The sequence below is a fragment of the Canis lupus genome, chromosome 36, assembly GCF_003254725.2.
Source record: "Canis lupus dingo isolate Sandy chromosome 36, ASM325472v2, whole genome shotgun sequence".
Classification (NCBI taxonomy): domain Eukaryota; kingdom Metazoa; phylum Chordata; class Mammalia; order Carnivora; family Canidae; genus Canis; species Canis lupus.
Genome location: NC_064278.1, coordinates 23,052,470 through 23,078,224, shown reverse-complemented (window position 1 = coordinate 23,078,224; position 25,755 = coordinate 23,052,470). Strand labels below are relative to the sequence as shown.

Here is a 25,755-nt window from a genome sequence, read left to right as displayed (position 1 = left end):
TTTTGGCTCAGGTCATGATTTTGTAGTCATGGGTTCAAGCCCTGTGTCAGGCTCCATGCCGAGTAAATAAATAAAATCTCTTTAAAAAAATTAAGAATAGAAATATCATGCAGCACAAGAAAAACACTAAATGGAAAGTAAGAGAAATGGAGAATAGAATTTAAAAAGCACAACACATTAAATAGAATTTTCCTGAAATGATAATATATATAATGTTTCAGCCATAAAAAAGAATGAAATATATATAATATTCATTGATATATATCAAATAAAATATATATCACGTATTCTTTATCCATTCATCTAGAGATGGACACTTAGGTTGTTTCCATATCTTGGCTATTGTAAATAATGTTGCAATGAACATAGGGGTGCACATATCTTTTTGGATTGGTGTTTCATTTTCTTCAGATAGTGAAATTACTGGATTGCATGATATTTCTATTCTTAATTTTTTAAAAGAGAGGGTACTATGCTAAGTAAAATGAGATAGAGAAAGATAAATACCGTATGATTTCAGTTATATGTGGAATCTATAAAGCAAAACAAGTGAACAAACGAAACAGAAACAGACTCATAGGTACAGGTAACAAACTAATGGTTACCAGAAAAGAAGGACTAAGGAGGAAGAGGGCACAGAATAGGTAAAGGGATTACGAGGGACAAATTTCCATTTATAAAATAAATAAGTCACAGATTTGCATGTACAACATAGGGAATATGGTCAATAATATTATAATAACTTTACAGTGGCAGTAATTAGACTTAGAGGGATCATTTGTAATGTATAAAAATATCTAATCACTATGATGTACACCTGAAAGATAATGTGTATCACTTATACTTCAATAAAAAATAATAAGTTATATACACTAGGAGTATATGAGCAACTTTTTACTTATGGAATGAATTTAAAGTGAATAAAATTGAGGTCAGCCCTACTGGAACCTGATGAGCAGAAAGGGCACCTCTTATCATAGACAGCTCCTTTGCACAGTCTGGGTCTATTTCTTCTAGAAAATAACTATAGGCTATGGACTACAATAAATTATCTTTCTGGTCTATAATTTTTTAAAGATAAATTATAAATCAATAACCTCATCTGCCTCTGTAAGAGTTTCCAAGTTATTAAAAAAAAATTAAAAAAAAGAGTTTCCAAGTTAAAACCACAGATACATAAAACATCTAATGGACACTTCCATATATTTGTGACAGTCAACTGAAATGATAGATAGTAAATGGCGAAACATTAACTATTTTAAATATAATATCCCAGAGATTCTTTAAAAATTTATTTAATATATATCTCTATGGAACTTCAAAAAATTGTTGTTCATTATTATAAAAAAGAAGAGAGAAGAATTTTTTTCTTCAGCTGATAGTTAAGGATATGCCCTTCCTAATTTACTACAGAGAATGCATTTATGAAGGTCAAGCTAATATATTCATGGAATATGAGGCATGTAGCCACCTAAATTCATGGCTAAATCTCTCAATTGGTGGAATAAATTGCTGACAACAGAAACGTTTGTATTGGCCAAGCACTATGGTTTGATTAAGTTTGCTCATTTATTTTATAAATCTGTTGTAAAGCCATTAGAAGAGTTTTATTACTCAAATTATGAGGCTGAGTCAGAGTGGCCTTTTAAATCTATAAATTAATCAGAACTTTATTTCCAGAGCACTGAAAATATTCACCTCTTTCTTTCAATGAATATATTTTCCCACTCTATTACAAATAAATTGTGATTTAGTTCACAATTTCTGCAGTCGGCCATTATTCATAGGCATGCCTCTTGAATAGATCAGTAAATGTGTAAATTTCCTTCACTGTCCATTTCTGGGTAGATGAGAGAAACATCTTCTAGGAGAAATTAACCTCAATCAAAACACTGTCTACAGTCAACATATGGTCTCAACACATGTCCAAGAAAGGATAGCCAATCTTTACAACACAAAATTCATTTTGTTTTCTTTACAACTTCAACATAGGAGGTGCTCAGCTCAGCATTTTTGCCTTTCCCTATTTTTTTTTTTGCCATTACTTTGTTCATTCTACTACTTTGTCATTACTTTCTTTATGTCCTTTCTATAAGTTCATTTACTAGTTTACCCTTATTAAGATTTTTTTCCATGTCTAATCCTCTTATGCCAAATTGACTTGTACTTTTTTCCAACTTCATTCAAAATCATACTCTGACTGTGTCCCTGTGGTGAGGGCAGGGCTGGCTCCATCACTACCCCTCATCTGGGTCCCAGCATTTAGTTTAGGGATGGATATAAGATCCACGCTGAGTCAACCCCCCAAAGAGTTCTCTTTCTTTCAGGACTTTTTAAACTGATAGGATTTAAGATTAGGGCTGATGGAATCTTAACATCACATAGAAGGAGATTGCCTAAGGACAACGTAGTCACAGAGAAGAGGGCAAACAGAGTGAGACAGATGCTAAAGATTTTTTTTTTAAACACCTAGGTTTAGTTGCAATGATTAATCCCTTAACTTTTTTATTCCTATGAAAGTAATGATTTGTTTGACCAATTTAAATCATGTTTCTTTTGGATGAAAACAAAAGTTCCAATACCTTATTTTGTTTCAAAATATTTTATTTCCATTTGGAAAAAGGCAAGTTATTGCTACCCAAATCCTACAAATACCCCATAGAACAACGATGCATTCACTGGGACACATTAGATTATAAGGAATAGAAACCAATTTCAATCTTGTCTATGTGAGAGGGGACTTTCTCAGTAAAGTTTCAGAGGTGAAGCAAACTTAGGGATGACTGGGTCCCAGAACTCAAACACTGTTTTTACCACTCTTGTTCCTCGTCAATTCTTTGTTTCAGTTTGACATCATTTTCTCTTGCCTCAGATAGTTTTTCTTCATGTGGAGATAATGTGACTACTGGCAGTTCCATAAACTGCATCCAGATCAAGTTTCTGTAATCTTTAGAAGGAAGGCTATCTTTCCTCCAGCTCCCTATCTAATTATCCCTTCTTGTGTCATTTCTATGCCTGAAAAAGAAAAAAAATCACATGGCAAATGCATAAGATCTGTAATTCACCACCCTCAAGTTACCTGCTCACCTCCATGGTCAGGAGGAAGCCTCTTACGATTGGTGAACCCAATAAAACCACATGAAATTGGGGCAGATGGAAAGAGTGGGGAAGCAGTTTCCAAATGGAAAACAAAAGAAGTAAAGTGTTATTTAAAGACCCAGGGTTTACCACCCATGTTTATCTCTTCTCCCACCCAAGACCCCACTAAGATATAAAAATAAACTGATCAAAATCACAAGAATGGGGGAAATATTAGTGGATCAAAGAGCTCAATGCAATTTTGGAAGGCAAAAACAAATGAAGAAGTGGACACTGATGATCTGGTTGGGGAAAGTCAAAGTCTAAAGAGTGAGCGGGAAGTGATAATATCTGGAAGGACTCAAAATTAGCTGGTATGAATAAGGGTGGGGATAATGTGAAAAACTATGAAAGAAGATAAGAGTTGAAGTCAATATACAGAGTGGTCAATCTCCCGATTGCTCACAAGCAGAATTCCAGAAATCTTTCACCCCCACATAGTCAACCCTAAAAATACTCAATCTGGAGCCTAAAGGTTATTTCTCTACAGAATGTAGATGAAAAACACTTGACTCATGACAGTCAGAGTGGTAGAGGTAGGGATAGGATATGAAGCTGATAATATGGAATTCATTGACAGGTTGTATAAGGATTTCTCAACTCCCCTTCCCATTACGTGTTTATACAGAACACTGGCAATTTAAATACCTGGTCCCAAGACGGAGATTAGGGGTTTCTATGAGAGACTATATACATAGACCCAAAGAACAGGCACTTGAAGGTTAAGAGGGGTGGATCTCTACCCAAACCCAGTAAAATAAACATTTTTTAGAATGTTTTAATCAGATTTTGTAAGTGCCTCATGCTTAAATATAAAGGGACACTATAACATTACAAATTAAGACGTCTCCAAAATGTAAAATACATATATATTTTAAAACAAACATTAAAAAAAATCATATAAGGAAAACAGTGTGCAGGGAAAAAAAAAGAGAACTTTGAAAAAGAAAACAAAACTGATAATTAGAATCCTCAAAAAGATAAGAAACAATATATGCATAAGCAAGGAAAGAATTCTATAAAAAAGAAAGCGAAAGAATATTGGAAATTAAAAATACTCAAATTCGGGGCACCTGGGTGGCTCAGTCAGTTAAGGGACTGCCTTCAGCTCAGATCATCATGATCTCAAAGTCCTGGGATGGAGCCCTATCCCTAGCCCCTGTCTGGCCCCCTGCTCAGTGGGGAATCTGCTTTTCCCTCTCTTTCTGTCCGTCCTCCTCTTGTGTACATGCACTCTCTCTCAAATAAATAAATAAAAAAAATCTTTTTTTAAATAGTCAAATTCAAATGTCAAAATTCAAAGCAGCAGGAGACAGTTATTGAAAACTCTCATATTTAAACAAAAAAATAAAAAGGCAGAAAACATTAAAAAAAAATCAAGTCTAGAGATTCAAGCTGGGAAGCCCAATATCTAATCAAGATGAATTCTAGAAAGAGAGATTAGAGGAAATTATGGAAAAGAGGACAGCCCAGGTTGCTCAGCGGTTTAGTGCCTACCTTCAGCCCAGTGCGTGATTCTGGAGACCTGAGATCAAGTCCCACGTCGGGCTCCCTGCATGGAGCCTGCTCCTCCCTCTGCCTTGTGTCTCTGCCTCTCTCTTTCATGAATAAATAAATTAAAAATCTTTTAAAAAATATGGAAGAGAAATAGTCAAAGAAACAATATGAGTGTATTTCCCAAAATGAAAGTACAAGTCTCCAGACTGAAAGAGTCCACCAAATGCATGACATATTAAATGGAAAAAGACTCACAATAATGCATCTTTAGGAAAGATACTAAAAATTTCAAATGTAAAAACCTTAGGCCACATAAAACAGATTGGGGCTGAGAATGGTATTGACTTCTCAAGAAATGATATTGTAAGTCCAAAAGACAGTGGAACAACTTCAAAATGATGAAGCAAAATAATTTTCAGTCTCAACTCATCATTCAAAGAGGAGCACAGAATAAAGACATATTCGGATACAAAGAGGATAAGATACTTCACTTCCTGTGCAATCTTTCGAAAGGAGCCACTGAAGAATGGGCTCCAGCAAAATCAGGGAGTAAAATGAAAAAGAAGAAAATATGAAATGTGAGAGGAAATGGAGTCAATCCAATAAAGTGTCAAAGAGGATTCCCAGGTAATGGGCCATGCAGCCTCTGTTGGAGAGAATAAGAGACTTCAATCATGTTTTCCAGAAAAAGCTATTCAGTAGTTCAGTTGATTTTATGGAGTACTTTGGTTGAGGACAGCATTGAGGGTATATGAATAGCAAGTGTTACAAGTGAGAAACAATAACAAAAAAAATTGCTGCAGAAAAGAGAAATGAGTCATGGTATATTTACAGTAAACAGTATTTACAAGGTTATAATGATCTCACACTACGTTGATTTAATTAAAGCAGTAGCATGGAATAGGAGATGAGTAAGAGGACGGGCAAGGTAGCCAGCATCTGTCATAACAGGATGCCTAAAATTAATAACGTGAAGAAATAGTACAAGTTTATCATTTAGAAATACAGACTTAAGAATAGAAGAAACGGGGGCATCTGGCTGGCTCAGTCGGAAGATCTCAGGGTTGTGAGTTCAAGCCCCACATTGGGTGCAGAGATTATTTAAGTAAATAAACTTAAAAAAAAAAAAAGAATAGAAACAGTTTAACAAGTCAAGAGATTGTATTTGAGCAGCAAGAAATAAAGATTGGTCAGAGACTTCTTTTTAATGTTAAGCTTATTGGTACTTCTGGATTTTCAATCATCTGCATATATTATCAATTTTTGACTTCCTAAGTAAATTTTAAAAGCAACAAAATTTAAAAACAAAGTGATATCCAAATCTTTTGATATCTACCTCACTAACCTGGGTTTTATTTATTTATGAGAGCTTTGAAGACAAGCCATGTTGATAGACTCCTTTGGTTTGTGTCTATACAGACAAAAATTCTAAATATTTAAAGACAAATGCTTTTCTTGATTCCATCAATGTAACCTACTTGGTGTATGAATAGCTGATGTCCCAATTTTGTCTCATCCTCTGCTGTATTTCCAGGATGGGATTCGGATGTGAGAGACTTGTACGGTTGCTTGCTCGGTTAGCAAAGCACTTGGTCACCCCACAGTTAAGAGGCTCCTGAGAATTTGTCAGCACCTTGAAGCCTTGTGGGTTTTTAGACACACGAATCCCAAATTTAAGAAATTGTCAAAGTAATCTCCAATAGACCAAGAATTTAGGTCAGAAAATCCTCCAATCCTTCATACAGGAAAAGCTGTAAATCCTTAGATTCCTTTGGAGAGTCTGAAGAGAGATGACGGGTTTAAATCTGTGAATTACATGGCAAAATTAGATTAGCTTGGCAAATTCCTACCATGATGCTATATTCCTAAGGAGAGCAAGTTCACACATGCTCCATTATATCCCCGAGAAAACATAAAATTGCGGATTCCTTTCCACTATCCTGGTCTCTTCTACCTCCCAATCCCTGGAATTCTCTGCAGAAATATTCATTGCCTTCTGAATGGAATGACCAGACTGAAAGGATTTCACCAAAAACTTTCTAAGATCAAAACTTTTCATCTTATCTTCAACTCCGCAGCTCTTTCTGGCTATGCCAACCCAGTTACTCTCAAAAAGGAACCTTCAATTCAACACTGATTTTATTTATTTTTATCTAAAGTGATTGACTTTTTTTCCCTTCAACTTAATTGACTTTTTATTTGATTAAGGTAAATAAATCAACTGATTGATTTGGTTCCGCACTTACCTGATCTCTGTAATAAACAAGTAAGACCTTAACATAATCATTTTTTATAAGCTTTGCTAGAGTCAAAATTTTAGCCTTAAGCATTCTACAATAATTGTATTTAATAGACTATTATTCTATTGAGTTTCTATGTTATGTTTTGCAAATAAAGGATCAGTTTTGAGTATTCCAGTTAAATTATTTAAGCTTTCCCGGTTTTAGATATGTATAGTTTTTAAAAATTATATAATTTGGGCAGCCTGGTGGCTCAGTGGTTTAGCGCTGAGTTCAGCCCAGGGCTTGATCCTGGAGACCTGGGATCGAATCCCACGTCGGGCTCCCTGCGTGGAGCCTGCTTCTCCCTCTGCCTGGGTCTCTGCCTCTCTTTCTCTCTCTCTCTCCCTCTCTCTCTATCTCTCATGAATAAATAAATAAAATCTTTTTAAAAATTATATAATATGTGTATATAAACTTCTCTTGTCATGAAAGAAATAGTATTAAACTGGCAATGCCATGAACATACATCTCTACTTTCATCTGCTCAAGAACTTGAAGTAGGTGGATTGCTGAAGAAAAGAGGTATTTTTAATATATAATAATGTATGTTTATCCTTCAAGTCTCAATTCAAATGCTTCCTTTATTCTGAAACCTCCAATGCCTGGCAAATTTCATGGGTTGCAGGGACAGAAATGGATTGTGGCTGAGATATGGAAACAGAAGACATATTGGAAGGATACTGGATGCCTTCAGGAGGACCTGAAGATTCTCCTTGGGAAGGACCTGAAGATTCTCCTTGGGGAGAACAGAAAGCAGGATAGTTCCAAGGACCTCTCAGCAGGAGCTTTTGGATCCTCTCTCTATTGCCTCACGATGACTTACGACCAGTAGTTTTCTATCCATGTTCTCATTTCAAATTCCAGTCAGAAATTATACGACTAATTAGGATGGCAGGTAGATCAAGCTCAGTCACTATGAGAACCAGGAAGGGTTCACTCACCCCAATTTGTGTCTCCTGTCATCCTTGACTTAGATGAAGCTTTTCCTCTATTCCAAAGGCACTTTGTGCCAACCCTGTGAGGCCAATGATACTAATAAAGCATGCTAAGGTAGACTTTTGACTTTTTCCGTATTTGAATCCTTAGTATAGTGCACAGTGACCGGTACTTAGTAAGTGGTGAAAACTTATGGTTGTATGAGTTCAACTGTATTTTATTTTCTTTTAATGATAGAAATTATCAAATGCCATAGAGAGAGAGAGAGAGAGAGAGAGACTTCTATAAGTTGTATAAAAGCCACTAGAGGCCCCCTCATGAGAGTGACCAGATGACCTGGTGGTGCTCTCTCTGAGGCTCAAAACCGAGAAGAATCCTTATTACATGGTAAGCAGAAAATCAGTACAGAGGGATCAGTGGTCAGCATGGCACAGGGGCACCTGCCATCTCCCCGTTCATACCTTGCTGTGCCCCAGTGTCTTCTTGGATCACTTACGACTCCTCAACATGAGACCAAGACTGTACATCTCTGAGGAACTTGACAGTCTATTAATCACTGTCTAATAGAGTTAAAGCATACCACCTTCCCTTCACCCCTTAGAGCCCCAAGAGTTATGTCATCCATCCTGTCATTCCTTGGAATACAAAATACTTATTTAGTCCCTTTCTCCAATAATTGTGTATCAGGATAGGTCCATAGCTTAGAAACACAAACCCGTACTTAACTAGGGTTAGGGTTGGGGGCATTAATTGCCATCAGTTTCTTACTGATAAATCATTCCCACCCTTCCATGTACCCATTCCCCCACCCGAAGATCAGTTGAAGGAACTTTCTTGTTAGAGTAAAAAAGACAATTCTTTACCTAGTCAGTAGATTACTCCCACTAAATCTTTAGCACAGCACCCAGTTATGATGCAGATGAGCCAAAATGATAACAGGAAGTAAGTGCTGATTGGTAAGAATTAAAGTGTTTTGGGGTTTTATTTTGGTTGTGTTGCTTCCTCATATCTGTTTCAGTTGTTTCACTTCCTTTTTACAATGAATGTGTATTATGTTATAAATACAACTGAATTTTTTTAAATATTAAAGAATAGAGGGGAAGTAGCAAATAGTAACCTTAGATCCAGATAACCTAGCTCTAATAGTGCTAAAATAATGTTTTTACTTAATAGAGAAGGTATCAAAATATAGTGACTGTCATCTAGAACCCAAATTTTGGTCCCTAGTGCCATTCTCCATTAAAAGAAATGTTTTTTGAAGAAATGACTGATTCCAGGGCTGGGGCAGGACAGGTTCAAGATGAGCCTGGAATATATTGCCAGAAAGTAAAAATGATGAGGTGCATCACACAGACACAGGTGCCAAATTGCGGGGTCAACCTGGGGGTTGGGGGTGGGTGGGGAATAGCTATCAAACAATTAAGTAATGAATTATAAACCATTGAAGAAATAGAAATTTATTAGTTCTTACCAATATAAATGAACAGGGGAAAGGAAAGCTGTTGCATATAGTAGAAAGCAGAATGCCAGCTGGTAAATGCAGGATCCTGGAGTTGAAATCATCATATTAGAATAAAGATTGCATCAGGCAAGAATCATCAATGAATACTAAATCTAGGGAAATTTGAAAAAACAAAAGAAAAAAGAAGACATTTACATGGTTGGTCTTAAAATGTATTCCCACAGACTGCTTATTAATTATAAAGAGTAAAAAGCAGCAATTACCTATCAGAGAAATCCAGAACCTTGAGACAGTGATCAAAATTAACCTCAACTCTGAGAGACAGATGGATATCGTGTGCCTGCATTTGTGATACACAGAGAAGGATGCAACACCATCTAGGAGTAAAGAGTAGCCTGAATCAGAAAATGAGGAAATACCAGTCAACCCCCATTGAGGATGTTCCATTTAGAAAAGGTAGATGGGGGGTGACTATATATTTTTTTAATGTTCATATCATAAAAGACAATGAAAGGATATGGAAATGCATCAGGTAACAGAAGGCTAAAGAGACACAGTATAACTAAATGCAATTGCTGATATATGGGATTCTGTTCTGGAGGAGGAAAAAAATGCTATAAAGGACATTATTGAGTCAAGTGACAAAATTGGAATATGGATGCTATATTAGGTAAAAATATTATACCAATGTTAAATTTACTGAAGTTGATAACAGCACCGTGGTTATGTAAAAGGACAACTGCATTCTTCGGAAATTTAGTCTGAAGTATTTGAAGGCAAAGGACACGATATAAGCATCTTACACACACACACACACAAATGAAGTATGTGCACACGTGTGCATGCACACACACACACACACACACACAATCCTGCCAAGTGTATATTATCTTGACAACATCTCACAATTTATATCATTGTGTGTATGAGCAGTAACTAACATGCCAAGTGTTTTTGCTATAGTCAGATGATCCCACAGTTTTTCTTTTTTTTTTTTAGTTTATTAATGGGATAATTTACATTGATTTTTGAATGTTAAACCAAACTTTCATTCCAGGGACTAAACCCCACATGGTACTGATGTATTACCCTTTCTATAAATTGGTACATTTCATTTCTAAATATTTCTTTAGAATTTTTATAGCTATGCTGATGAGGGATAATGGTCTATAATTGTTTTCATGTAATGTCTTTGTCTACTTTTGATCTCAGGGCAATTTTACTGAACGAATTGGAAAGTATTGCCTCTTCTTCAATTTTCTGGAAGAGTTTGGGTAGAGTTGGCGTTATATTTTCTCTGAATGTTTGGAAAAATTCACAACAAAACCATCTTGGCCTGAAGTTTTGTTGTTTGGGTTTTTTGTTTTGTTTTGTTTTGTTTTGTTTTGTTTTGTTTTGTTTTATAGGTGAGATTTTAACTGCAAATTCAATTTCTTCAGTAAATTAAAAGCTATTTGTTTGTTTCTTCTTGAATAAGTTTTGGTGGTTTGTACCTTTCAAGGAATTTGTCTATTTCATCTGAGTAGTAGAATTTATAGGTATAATGCTGTTCGTAATATTCCTTTATTATCCTTTTATTATCTGTAAAATCTATGGTGATGTCACTTTTCTCCTTCCTGGAGATCGATCACCTGTGTCTTCTCTCTGTTTTCCTGATCAGTCTGGCAGGAGTTTTATCAAGTTTATTGATCTTGTCAAAGAACCAGTTTTTTTATTTCATTAATGTTCTCTTGTTTTCATTTTGATCTTTCTATATCATTTATTTCCTTTCTTCTCTTACTTCAGATTTGATTTGTGCTTCTTTCTCTAGTTTCTTAAGAAGGAAGCAGAGGTCGTTGATTTGTTTGCATGCATAACCTGCTTTACCAAATTCTGATATTAACATCCTCATTCAGTTCAAATACTTTATATTTTTTCTTCATTTTTAAAACTTTATCTGGGAGCGCCTGGCTGGCTCAGTCAGTAGAGCATCCGACTGTTGATCTCAGGGCGGTGAGTTCAGGCCCCGCATTGGGCATAGAGCCTACTTAAAACAAAATAAAAACTTTATCCATATGTCATCTAAAAGTTTTATTTAGTTATCAGTCATTTGAGTATTTTTCTAGAGCTCTTTAGGTCTTTTATCTCCAATTTAATTGTGGTCAAAGAGCAGACTTTGTATGAGTCTAATAATTTTAAACTTATAAGACTCGGTTTAGGCCCAGAATATGTTCTATCTTGGCAAATGAGTATGTGAAGTTTAAAATAACATGTATCACATTGTTGTTGGGTGATGCCTTCTACAATTTTCAGGTCAATTTGGTAGTATTATTCAAAATTCCATATCCTTATTGACTGTATGCTTATGTGTTCTATCACTTATTGAAAAAGCGTTGAAATCTCTGACTAAAATTCTGGATTTGTCCATTTCTTCTCACAGTTCTATTATGTTTTATTTCATTATTTTCCAGCCTTTATTAGGTGTGTGCCTCAATCAGTACTCACAGGATATGGGAGGTGAACATGCAGTAGATCTCTGAGGTTCTCTCTTTTTTTTTCTTAAAGATTTTATTTATTTATTTGTTTCAGAGACATAGAGGAAGAGAGGGATGGGGGTGGCGGGAGGAGCAGGGGGAGAGAGAGGATCCTAAGCAGACTCAGCACTGAGCACAAGCCCCAGGCTGGGCTGGATCCCATGATCCCTGAGATCATGACCTGAGCTGAAATCAAGAGTCACCCCTCGACCAACTGAGCCACTCAGAAGTTCTCTTTCTGTTCGGTGCTCCCCTCTCGAGGACTCTTGGCCTGGAAACCCTAGCTGCCTTGGTCTCCTGGCTCCGACGCACCTTCTCCACTCAGGGAGTCCGTCTGCCAGATTTACCTGTCGCTGCCACAGCCTGGAACCTTCTGGGCACTAAACCCGTGCACTTTTCTTTCTTGCCTCTCAGCGGCCCCTGACTTTCAGAGCCTGATGTCCAGCATCTCAAAAACTGTTCTGTTTTTTAATACATTCTGTTTATCTATTTTTCTCTAATTTCTTCTTTTCTTTCCTTCTTTTCTTCTTTCTTTCTTTTTTGGTTGCCTCAGGCAGAGAATAAATCCGACTGGGAGCAGAATTCCTTCTTGTTGTTTTTGTTTAGGTTTAATGTCTTGTAGTTTCTGTGGATCAGGAATTTGAGAGCAGCTTGGCTGGGTAGTTCGGCTCCAGCTTATCAAGTTCACGCTATTCTTTCTGACAACAGACAACTTTGAAGGTCTCTCAGTTTAATCACTAAAACTTCCCCAGGGATAGGCATTACAAAGAGTTTATTTTTCTAGATTTAGAAGTTATTTCAGGCAAGATACAATATACAGAAATTAGTTTTGCAATGTTTTTATTACTAAAACAATGAGAATCCTGTAATAGAAACCATTATATTTTAGTTAGTATGCTTTATATGCTACAATATATAAAATAATAGTATATTATATAACATAAAATTACACAGTATATAGTATCCAATTTTCACCCTAGGTTTATAAATGCAGTTTATGCTAATGAAAAATAATGAGCTAATTGCATTAATAATAGCTATAATTTTATAACTTACATGCCAGGGTAGATTTTTATATACTATCTCATTTCATTGTCACAACTCTACAGCGCATTTGCTATTAATATCCCTATTTCACAGGTGAGAAAACTAAGGTTGAAGAAGGTGAAATGATATGAAAGCCATTTATTCAGGAAGTTGATGATTCAGGATTTCAATCCATGTGTTTCTGATGCAAAAACCTGAGTTCTTAACCACTCTGCTATACTGGACAAAATCGAGATAAGTGCCTTGTATAGAACTATCACTCTTTATTCCACTTTGAATAGTATGTTACTAAAGCACAAAACAGGAAGATCCATAAGATTACATTTGAGAGGGCTCTGGAAATCTACAGATAGCAATAAATCCTGGAGAGAAAAGACAACTACACTATACTTTGAATCATCCATGAAGTTAAAACAAGTATGAGGTCCAACTGTAGTTAGAAATCAATTTTCTTTCCAGTTTTTTGTAGCTTCTCTTTCCTACACTTTAAACTGTCCTAATCTGCTTTCCCACTGTGACTTATTTCTGGTAACGTATAGTTGGGATAACAGCATCTTCACACCTGGTGGGCTGTGTAGCTGTGCACGCTGGGAATGGTAAGGATCATGAGGAACTGTGGAGGCACAATACAAGCCACTGTCACTTCAAAAACAAGACATAAGCTCTGCCGATGGTGGGAACTGGCCAAAGGCAATAACATGAAAACCACAGGGCACCTTCACATGTAAAAGCAAACTCCGTCAGTAGCAGACTGACACAGCACTCTGGTGAAAAATAACATGTTCTAGTAAAGCAGCTTCTTCTATTTGTTAAAGGGCTTCATTTCAATCATAAAATACACATTCATTCATTTGTCCTACAAACATGTACTTGGCACATAGTCAGGTACTATGCTTGGTCTTGCATATGCCCAAATAGGTAGGTAGAAAGATAGATGAGATAGATAGATAGATAGATAGATAGATAGATAGATAGATAGATAGATAAAAGTCCCAGATCTCTAAATCTTCAGTGTCTAGGAGAAACATCAAATATATAAATTCTTTGATGCCCAACAGTGAAACACCACCAGGAATATACCTGCATTCAAACCAACCTGGGTTTCTTATTTGCTGCAACCAGGAAAACTTTATACTATGGAGAACTAAAGGAAATCTCAAAGGGTATTTGGAGGACATGTAGGATTTGGGTCCATGTTAGATAATTTAGGGGAAGGATAGGGATTTGTTCTGGATTCGGTGCCGTCAGAAAGTTGGGAGCAATTCTATGATTGGATATTTTACTAATTTTTACCTAGGAGGAAGGAGGCATGGAATTGGTCGTTGGTAAAGAGGCAGCAGTCATTCACATCAGCAGGAAAGGGGGATGCGTGGCCATGTTTATGGTTAGCCCGGTGTTCTTGTTTTTGTCTGTGTTCAAATGTGATGATGGAGGGTCACTGTTTTTGTTTTAATCCATTAAGTGGATTAGCCACAGGGTCATCTCTTGTGATTTGGGTGAAAATGTTACGTTCTGGAAGAAAATAACATGGTCTAGCTGGAATCTAAGGCTGTTTTTTTTTTTTTTTTTCTCTTCCTCAATACTCAGTTTTACTATGCCTTGATAAATGCTAAGTTACAAGAATACACAGATGTGAGAGAGGTTAAAAAGTTCCTTCCATGCCAAAAAATATCTTGCAATGGAGGAAAGTCCCAGACTTATTAATTATAGTTGGTGACTAAAGAGACAGAGCTAAAAAAAAATTAAGTTCTACAAAATATAATTGGGATGTGAACTTAAAAAATTTTCTCTCTTTACCATAATTTTTTGCAGCTTTATTAAAGTATAATTGACATACAACAAATTGCACATATTAAAGCCTACAATTTGATACCTTTGACATATTGACGTATCTCTAAAATTCTCACCATACTCAAGTTAATGAGTATATCCATCATCTGCAAAAGTATTTTTGTGTTCTTTTGAAACCCCTTCTCTCTCCATCACTCTATCCCCACCAAACTCCATCCCTGGGCAACCACCGATCTATTACCTCCAGATAGCTTAGTGTATGCAGTTTTTAGAAGCTTATATAAATGAAATCCTACAGTATGTCTTCTTTTGTGTCTACTTTCTATCACTTAGCACAATTATTTTGCCATTCATCCATGTTGTTACATGTTTCAAAACTTCATTCCTTTTTATTGTAGAGTAGTGTTCCATTGGGTGATAGGCAAACAAATTCTTTAGGGATTCTCCTGTTGATGGACATGAAGGTTGTGTGGTATCTTTAAAACAAGTCCATAAATTCTTTGCTACTACTTTTTTCAGGAAGTGGAGTCTAATTTCCCTCTCCTTTCTAAGATGGACTGGACTTAGCAACTCAATTCTCATTAATAGAATAAAGCAGAAGTGATGGTATGCAACTTTTGAAACTAGTCATGTAAGGAGTTTGGACTTCCTCCTTACTCTCTATAGTGGATCATCTTCTCTGGGGAAAGCCAGCTGTCAGGCTGTGAGGAAACTCAAACAGCCCTATGGAAAAGCCCATGTGATGGGAAACTTTAGTCTCCTGTCAATAGCCATGCGAGGGAACCATGTTGGAAGAAAATCTTCCAAGTTCAGTCCATGACTTCAGATGACTGCAGCCCTTTTATAGCTTCACTACAACCTCATAGGAGACACAGAGCCAGAACCATCCCGCTAAGTGGCTCCCAAACTCCTGATCCTCAGAAACTATGACATAACTAATGTTTGTTGTCTAAGTCACTACACTTTGGAGAAATGTGTTACAGGGCAATCGGTAACTAATATAGGTTGTTCTAGGTTTGGGGGTATTGTGAGTAAAGGAGCTATGAACTTTGGATACAAGTATTTGTATAGATATACATTTTCATTTCTTTTGGCTTACTGCATATTTGGGCACGATTTTTATTTTGCCTTATATTGTTTCCATTAAAGTGTCAAATTGACCCAACAAGGTTATAGGCTTCAGGTATTTATTTAATATTCCACACAATGTTCAGCCCATGCCAATTGCTTGGTAAATGATCAATACTTTGAACTGAGATAAATTGAGAACAATAATAAGTACTCAAATGACTTTCTGTAGGTACCAGAGAAGAGAAAGGTGGTGATTCAGTGTTATTGGTGGATGGACTGCCTGACCTACCCCCATCTCCACCCTGTGAAAAAAAATGAATTGATTTGCTGTAGGCCCAGAGAAAGAATGTAGTTTGGAGTCCATAAAGAAAGTTTCACCTCCACATAATGTGAATCCTAATTTGAATACCACACATAAATGGGGAGAATTAATCCAACTTCATCCTGGTAAAAATCTGAAGTGACACATTTCTCAAAATAGAAATAAAATGTACTATTTCACATTGCCAGACAGTGTGCTCTCTCTTTCAGTTGCTTTTCAACCAGTCTAAGCTGTGCTTAGAGGAACTGACTGTGGCATTGAGAATCTGAGTAAGATTTATCTTCCGGCTCTCAGATATGGCTGGAGGGAGCCGTGTATGTAGGAATACATACAGGAATGTGTTGGCGAATGCTCAGTAAGTTTCTATGGGTTCAGTCCCTTTACTGAACACTAAATTCCTTAAAGAAATAGAAATGTAGGATTTAAAATAGCCAACTACCACCAAGAAACATTCTGAGCAAAGAGGGTACCACCAAACTTAACCAAAGGATTGTTTAAATTCCTTGATCTCCTCTAGAGAGACCAGATTAGTAATCCTCATCATGATGTCTTATATAAGGGAGATCCCATCAACAGAAGAAGTGAAAGTCTAAGAAAACTGACCCCATTCTAGGTCAGGTTGATTAGAAATTGCAGGAGGCAAGAGTGAGAGAGCAGAGTGAGTGGGAGAAATATCAAGGCTCTGCTGATCCACTCCCTGTCTAGGATTCAACCTCAAAGCACAGTCAGAAACAAATCATTGCATAAATTCCTTAAGCCTGAATGTCCACACCAAGGCCAGCTCACTCCTGCATGTGGAGTTGAGTAACTAAGAAACTTCAAACTTAGGAAATCTGAGTCATTTTTTTTCTAAGAGAGAGGGGGCGGGGGAAGGGTAGAGGGAGAGGGAATCTTAAGCAGCTCCACACCCAGCTCAGAGCTCCATCTCACAACCCTGAGATCATGACCTGAGCCCAAATCAAGTCACTTAACTGACTAAACCACATAGGTGAAATCTAAATCTTTCTTTTTTTTTAAGATTTATTTATTTATTTGAGAGAGAGAGTGCAGTGGGGAGGAGCAGAGGGAAATGGAGAGAGAAACTCAAGCAGACTCTGCACTGGTCATGGAGCCTGCCTTGAGACTCAATCTTACAACCCCAAAATCACAATCCAAGCTGAAACCAAGAGTCTGTCACCCAATCACTGCACCACCCAGGTGTCCCTAAATCTAAATCTTTTATGATGGACAATGAATTTATCTGACTTCTACCCAGGAGGTAGACATAGGCTTATTATCCTGGTCAGGAAACTAACCTGCCTTCTGTCGCAGAGAGAGTCACTATCCTTCCAGTTTGTTTGCCTTACAATCAATCCTTAAAAGATGGTCTAGAGAGGGATCCTGGGTGGCTCAGTGGTTGAGCATCTGCCTTTGGCTCAGGTCATGATCCCAGGGTCCTGGGATCAAGTCCCACCTCAGGTCCCTGGAAAGAGCCTGCTTCCCCCTCTGCCTATGTCTCTGCCTCTCTCATGAATAAATTTTTTAAATCTTAAAAAAAAAATAACAATAGTCTAGAGGAAAGCCAGTCAGAGCCTCGAAAATGTGCAAAAACAAGGACCTGTGGATAATTGTGTCCCAATAATTAATACCTAATAAAAACCTTCAAGATAATCATATTTCACTCACTTTTCAGAGAAGGCAATGAGGGTGATAAACGTTAAGGAACTCACTATACGCCCTATAGTGGTGCAGTTGGGGTTTACATCTGGGCCTGTCTACTTCCAAACCACTCTGGAGACCCCTATGCCCCCCAGGATGACAAATGTTATTTCTTGAAAGATACCCAGAAGAACTAAAGCAAAACTTTATAAACAAGTGGCTTAGCATGCCTCCTCCAAAATGGAGGGTCTTTGCAGTAGGACCCCAAATTCTAATTGTCAACCAAAGACTGAGAGGAAAGAAAGCTACTGTCCAAAGTGAAGGATTATTTGTCTTCTGTTCCCATTTCCAGAAATTGAGCTGCTCCAAACCTGGGCAGATTTGATAGCTTCTTTGCAAGATGGCCACCATCAATTTCTTCCTTTCCTCTCTAAATATTTTATTCCTTTCAAGCAAAGTAGTGTCTATTTGTCCCCTCTCTGCACTCCCTCTCCCCTTAAATCTGGGATGGACTTAATGAATTCCTCAAACAATAAACGTGGCCTTCCCTGTCTTTTAAGACTAGATCATAAGAAGCGTTATGATCAGGTGTCCCTGCTATGCTAGATCCCTGACATCTGTCCAGGTCTCTTGAAATACCTGCTCTTGGGACAGTGTAAAAAGTCTGAGTATCCTAAGCCTGCCATGCTGTGAGGAAGCACAGCTGGTTTCATGGAGAGAGAGATGTCCATCCAGCCCCATTTTTCCAGCCACTCTGGCCCATATACACCAGTCATATAAGCTAGGAAAGCGTCTTGGGGATTCTAGTCCAGGAGAAGCCATATAGAGAAAAATGGAGAAACTCAACCAATGGGCAAAACCACACATATGGCCCAGTTGAGTTATCCTAGGCATCTTTAGCTACTAGTACTATGCCCCATCTATATCCCTGACTCACAAAATCATGTATATAACAAAACCATTTTTGTTTTATGCCAAAAAGCTTTGAGATAGTTTAAGAAGCAATAGACAACTACCACAATAGGTATAATAGAAATATATGTTGAAAGACTAGTTTAAAAAGATTTAAGGTAAATATTAAATTGTAAGGTTGCATTGTAAGCTAATTGGAAGTATAAAAGGGCAATTAAAATTTAAAACTGAGGGATCCCTGGGTGGCTCAGCGGTTTAGTGCCTGCCTTTGGCCCAGGGTGTGATCCTGGAGTCCTGAGATCAAGTCCCACATCAGGCTCCCAGCATGAAGCCTGCTTCTCCCTCCTCCTGTGTCTCTGCCTCTCTCTCTCTCTCTCTCTCTCTCTGTCTATCATAAAAAAAACAAATAAATAAATAAACCTTTAAAAAAATTTAAAACTGAAATGTTTTACAGAGTTAATAGCATTAAATTTCTTTTTTTAAAAAAGATTTTCTTATTCATTTATTCATGAGAGATGCAGAGAGAGAGGCAGAGACATAGGCAGAAAGAGAAGCAGGCTCCATGCAGGGAGCCCAGTGCGGGACTGGATCCCTAGACTCCAGGATCACACACTGGGCGGAAGGCAGGCATTCAACGGCTGAGCCACCCAGGTGTTCCAATAGCATTAAATTTCTAATGATTGAAAACCCTTTCAGGTAAACTGGTCAATTGACCTAAAGTTGGTAAAGTTTTCATTCTAGGATAGTAGATCTCAACCAAGGGCGATTTTATTTTCGGAGTGCATTTGGCTATGTCTAAAGACACATTTGGTTGTCCCATTTGGGGTTAGGGACTAGTAGTTTCTAGTGGGTAGAAGCCAGGGATGCTGCTAAATAGCTTAGAATGCAGTGGACAGTCCCCCGTACAACACAGCATTACGTGGCCCAAATTGTCAACAGTGCCAAAGTTGAGAAACCATGTTCTAGGACACCAGAAGCCACTATATTTGAATAAAGCCTTTGGTAATCCATTTCAGAAAGCAAATGTATAACCTCTTACATTTGAAGAGAAGCTTTCTTTGTTAAAATTTGCTTGTCCAAAGGAAAAATGTAAATGTTTATATGGATCAAAACATATAAGTTTAAGTCTAATATACAAAGATATATTTCTTCACATATTTATTTGGCATTTTATTTGCAGTAGACAATGCACTAGACACTATGGACTTCAAAATAAATCCATACCTGCTATGCAGTACTATCTGATGTGGCGATAGGTCAGCAATCACATTACACAGGATAGTTGTAGGGCTAGAGTTTGAAAAATAAGACAAAGAACACCTAAGTAGGCAGGAGGTTCTCAGGAAAGGCTTCAATAGGAATGATCTCTGGGCTGAAACTATATGGATAAGAAGACATATTTTAGACAGATGGGTGGAAAAAAACCAAACTTTATAGCAGGGACACTCTGAAAAACCATACCTGGTTTACAAGTCTAATTAGTTATGGAAAATAAATGATGCTTTCCATTAGTAGTATGTGGAGCAATTAGGAGTTAAATCAGATCTAAAATCATTAGTGGCTTCTGAAAACTTGATTGAAAAAAGCATAATGGCCGATAATGTGAATCTCCAAGGGAAAATCAAGAAAAATAAACAAGTTTCCAGAATCTAACTTTCTTCATGGTCCAGAGATTTAAACTATTAAAATTTTTTTAAAGAACCACAAAAACAAGTTCTGCCACAGCTAAGAAGAGAAGATTTAAAGCAGTAAAAAAGCTTTTTAAGGACCCACGGCCAGCATTAAACATAGGGGTAAAGAATAAAGGGGCAAAAAATAAAAAATAAAAAATAAAAAGAATAAAGGGGCATTAAAACAAGCATACAGGAAGCATTACATGTGAAAACACAAGTCAAACTTTGGAAATAAGTTTGCCTTTGTTGTTTTCTAAACTCTTTTACAGGTTGGAACAATTGTTTTTTGAAATTCCATTTAAAACCCAGTTTAAAACCCAGAAGATCTTTATGATAAACAACCTAAAGTCTCTTATGCTATCTCATGCCTTCAATTTTCCCACATTTTCCCTTTAGAGATGTGAAAATAATCCCTGTGGGCTTCAGAATACGTTAAGTACGTTAGCCATACAATATTCAATTTGAACTGGTATCACTTGTAAGTTTTTAGATTCAAAAATCATATGGTATCACATTTTAAAATAACCCCAAAGATTACCATAGCATTTCTATAATCATTTGCTACAATGATGTATTCTAACAACCAAGAAAAATGTACCTGACCTCGAAAGACACATTTCCCTTGGCAAACACCTATCTCAGAGTGGAACAAAGCTGCTTGCTTCACAGCATACTCTCAAAGTATGAAACACCACGGAAGCGACGTTTGCTAAAGGGTTATAGACTCACAGGAAACCAACACCAGAATCCCGCTGTGGGATTGCCCTGATTATACCTAAATAGGTAGGGCCCAGGCTCTCTCCTAGGGCACCGAGAAAGCCTGTTTTCTAAAAAGTTGTTATATAACGCTTTCAAAGTAGGTAAGTGGGACTTATGCTAGTATAACTAGCGCTCAAGTGTCCCAAATATAAAGCACATGATGTGATGATCCCTTTGCAAAAAAGAAGAAACCAGATCAGCCCCAGAGGAGTTTGTTGAGATGGTTCTCATCCATGCATAGCAGCTTTCTCTAAAACATGTCTCAAAATGTGGTTCTCAGACCACTCACATCAATAAAATCTGGGGTGCTTATTACAAAGGCAGTTTTTTTGATGGTCACTCAGACCTTGTGGCTGTGACTCTTTAATTTGATTCTTAAGCACGCTAGAGTTTAAGACTATGTCTCTATGTCAAGGGTCCAGCAAAATTCTGCATGGGAAAGTTACCTATTTTGTGTTGAACTCCTCAGTATGTAAAATAGCACTGAAAATATAAATTTTCACTTCCTTAATTAATGACATTGAGTGTTATTAGCCCAGGTCTACATAACAGGATATCAACATTTGGGGGTAGAAGGGGAATAACTACTGATTCTTTGCTTGAGAAATAACATATTTCATCACACTTGTCGAAGACTGTAAGTCATTTTAAGTGTTACCACTGTTCCTCAGTATCAGAAGCGTTTGATGGGGCTGTGTTTCTCCAGATAGAGGAGTCTGATTCACAAATCCAATTTCTCTAAAAAATATAGTTTCTTAAAATTTAAAGAATGAATATGGCCTGGTCCAGGAAAGGATTATTGATTTAACTCGAGAGTCAAGACAACCTGGGTAACAGTGGTGTTAAAAAGAGTAAAGTATGTTGCATTTACAGGATATTTTTCAAACATATGATGTATCATATAAAAACATCAGGGGCACCTGAGTGGCTCAGTGGTTGAGCATCTGCCATTGGCTCAGCTTGTGATCCCAGGGTCCTGGGATTGAGTCTCACAACAGGCTCCCTGTGAGGAGCCTGCTTCTCCCTCTGCCTGTGTCTCTGCCTCTCTCTCTGTGAGAGAAATAGATAAAATCTTAAAAAAACAAAACACACATCAGTCTTTAAATCATGGCACAGCTATAGGTCTTCAGTATGCCCCATGACTCCTAGCAAAATGTCATTAATACCTTGGGAGGAAGGCTTGGACAGTGGAAGGATTTATATATTCATGACTGAATAGATTAAGTAGATCTTCCCTCCCTGAACAGCTGATTGTCCCTGAAGTGGATTCCCAGAGAAGCCAATCCACTGGTTAACTAAGACCTTTGGTTTCATGGAAATGTATAAGCTGGACAGGATGCCTCTCACTGCCATTTTGGAGTCATGAGAAAGATGAGTGAGCAGAAGAAACTGTGAGCAGAGAAAAAGCTCAAGGAAGCAGAAATAAGACATAGACAGAGGAAAAGAGACACCAAGCCTCTGAAAGACTGAGGTTGGTTTTCCAGTTCTAGTTGGCACCACCTCACTGAATGCCATTAGCCGTCATCACGTTGGATGAGATCTCTGAGTGCTACAATAGCCCTATTCCCCTTTGATGTGGGCTCTTTAGTGGACCTTCTTGCAACCTTGGGGCGGGGGGGGGGGGGGGAAACAATGGGGTTCCAAAGAGAACATGATAAATAATTGTGTGAACTTCCATACAAATACACAATGGGGACCCACCTCCTCACTTGGTTTCATCAGTAGCCTGGCCTCTCTGAAAGCAGCACTTTTTTCCGCAGTGCTTTGTTGCACCTCGTGTGGATAAAAATTACACAGAGAAAGGTATTGGGCTCAAGTCATACCATCTTTACTGAGGTAGATGCAGTTTTCAATCAGCTAAATTCCCTTTAAGAGATAGAAACTAGCATTTGAGTATATTGTGTATGCAAAGATCTTTAGGTCATTTAGCTCTTTAATCCTCAGGACTTTTTTAAGGTTCAGGCTCAGGGAAATTGATTTGCTCAATGATCAAAGTTAGAAAATGGTAATGTTTATGCCATAATCCAAGCTTGTACTATTAGTTCAGAACTCTTTCTGCTAAACCACTGCCTCACAAAATATGGTATCTTGGTATCCAAGATTACTTTAAATAGATTATTTTTTTTTATTTTAAAAGTTTAAAGTTACACGATTTTAACACATTTTAGAAAAATAATTTGTATCAAATTATATTTCATGAATATATATGCATATTAGTAAGTAATAGTACAGGTGGCATATAGATATGGCAAAAATCTTGAAATTATTGAAGTTTGAAACCCTTACCACACCAAGTTCATGTGACAATATAAACAACATCTTGCAAATCTGTTCAGCAGTGGTCCAGTGGCCATATTAAATTCAAGATTTGGATGTGAATCAAATATTTTTTGGAAAGAACAGGTTGATAGTGTGTAGAAGTCATAATTGCATTTTTGTTTCTCTATAATCCACATCTAGTGTCATTGCTGTTCAATATAGTAAAATATAAAAAATGATAAACGTTTTTCTATATCTAATACATGTGCGTTAAAGTTGCTGAGTAATAACAGAAGTAAACATGGTCAACTATTCCAATGCTTTAACAAATGCTGAAGAGATATGAGCATATGTTCAACAACTTTATATACCCTGAGAATGTTTTTCCAGATAACCAGTGAGACAAGACTGGATAATGTTGGAACGTAGGCCAAGTGACTTCAAGCCCTGGAGAAATGTAATGATCCTTCAGTGATATAAGGCTTGGGGTGCCCTACCCAGGGGGTAAAACGGGCCTGGGGAACACAAATGGCTGTGAAATCGGAACTACTCATGACTGACACTCTGGACACAAACACAAGCTCATTCACAAATAGAAAACCCTTCTCATATTAAGTCTAAGGTTCTTCAGAGAAATATAATGTAAATGTGCCACAAAAGAGATTTCTGACCCTGAGTCATTGCTGACAAGTGGGGACCAGAGGATGGCACCAATAGGACTCGATGAAGAAGGGGTCCAATGCTCCATTCTCCCAGAACCACCCTCTTCTGAGAGACGTCGGTAAGGCCTATCCCAGGCCCTAAGCTCTGTTTTGTCACTCAGAAATCGTGAATAAAAATATCTCCCTGGCTAGATCAAAAGATGTAAAGGTACATTATACATTGTAAAGTGCACCTGTTAAGCAATATTATGCTTAAAAAAATAGTAAGAGAAGGTTTAAATTGTCATTATAATGAGGTATGCTTGCCTTATTTTCTCCTATGTTGCAAAGCTTGATGTGTTTTTTTTCTTCTTTTTTTTTTTTTTTTTTTAGATTTTATTTATTTATTCATGAGAGACACAGAAAGAGAGACAGAGACACAAGCTGAGGGAGAAGCAGGCTCCATGCAGGGAGCCGGACACAAGACTCGATCCCAGGACCCCAGGGATCAAGCCCTGAGCCAAAGGCAGCTGCTCAACCGCTAAGCCACGCCGGTGCCCCTTGATGTGTTTCTTTTAAGAAGCACAGATATTCTGGAACAGAGAACAGTATTCAAAAGTGAAAGGCTGAAAGCATGTTTATAATGGGAAATAGAGGACATCCTGTATTAAAGAAAGGATTTTTTTTCCCCCCAAGAACCATTACAGGAGATTAAGTGGTACATTGGGTGAGATGATCCAACTTTAACAAACAAAAGCCTGCTCTTCGAATCCTAATGAGAAATATGTTAACTTTTCACAACAGGGGCTCCACTAGTCTGGAGAAATATCCGAAGTGAGGGAGTCATAAGCTCCGCATCTGGCTCACACCATCGTCACTAGCTGGTTTGAGAATGTTGTCTCTTTGTTTTCCTGCCTCTTTCTTTTCCTGCTTCTTGCTGAGGTTCTAAAGCCAGTGTCATCATTTTGTTCTCTATGCCCTCGTGGAGTTTATCTTTCCAGAGTAAAGTCACTCCAGGAGAAGCTTTAATCAACAGGCTTGCTGAGTGAGATGCATGCACAGTTTCATGGAAGTCTGAAAGGCTTATTTGTTTTCCTGTTTAATTACTTCAGAAACATTTCTGTGTTTCTTGATAAACTCACTTCTACCCAAGACAAACAGTGCCCTTGAAAACCACTTGATAGCATCTGTCCTTGGTTACATGTCAAATCTGATGAATATATCTAAAAGCCATTCCTCTTCCAGATGACCTGTGGGGGTGTTGTTTCAAGTACTGCGATTCTAAATTGCCTTTTATTTCTCTGTGATATTCTTCTGCTCAACACCTAGAAAAAAAGATTGCTTATTGTACCCTCTAGTGGTGATTGTGACATTCTTTTTAAAAATATACTTAATTTTTTGACCTTTTGCTGTAAACTCACTGTAGGTTTACTATAAAAAATATTTAATTCTTTGGACTCGTGCTATAAATTATACAGTATAAGAACATTTTATTTCTAAAGAGCTACAAATAATGAAAATGATTTGTATTATACTATCATCGTGTTGATAAATGCATTAAAAGTTTCACAGGAGAGTCACTTATTTTCTTCACTTTTATTAACCCAAATTTTATTCCACTTTTTAAAAAATGTTCTATTTCCCCTTTCTTACATTTTGGAATATTGTCAGTAGGCAGGAAGTATATATAGCACTCTACATACCACAAGATATCATTTATATTTGAGTTGAGAGGTACTTTTTACTCATGTTTGGTCATGAGTACCTCTCATTTTCTAAAAGTTCACAACATTTGAAATAAAATAAAGAAGACA

The 25,755-nt window shown here is 37.3% G+C and overlaps 1 long non-coding RNA gene across 1 annotated transcript in view; it reads left to right on the top strand.

The window, feature by feature from the left end:
* The window catches only part of LOC125754421 (uncharacterized), a 30,962-nt gene extending 17,460 nt beyond the window's left edge, over window positions 1-13,502 (top strand). The window contains exon 3 of the long non-coding RNA XR_007408583.1: window positions 12,969-13,502. This is a non-coding gene — a long non-coding RNA (uncharacterized LOC125754421). The remainder of the gene's footprint in view (window positions 1-12,968) is intronic.
* Window positions 13,503-25,755: the final 12,253 nt, after the last annotated feature.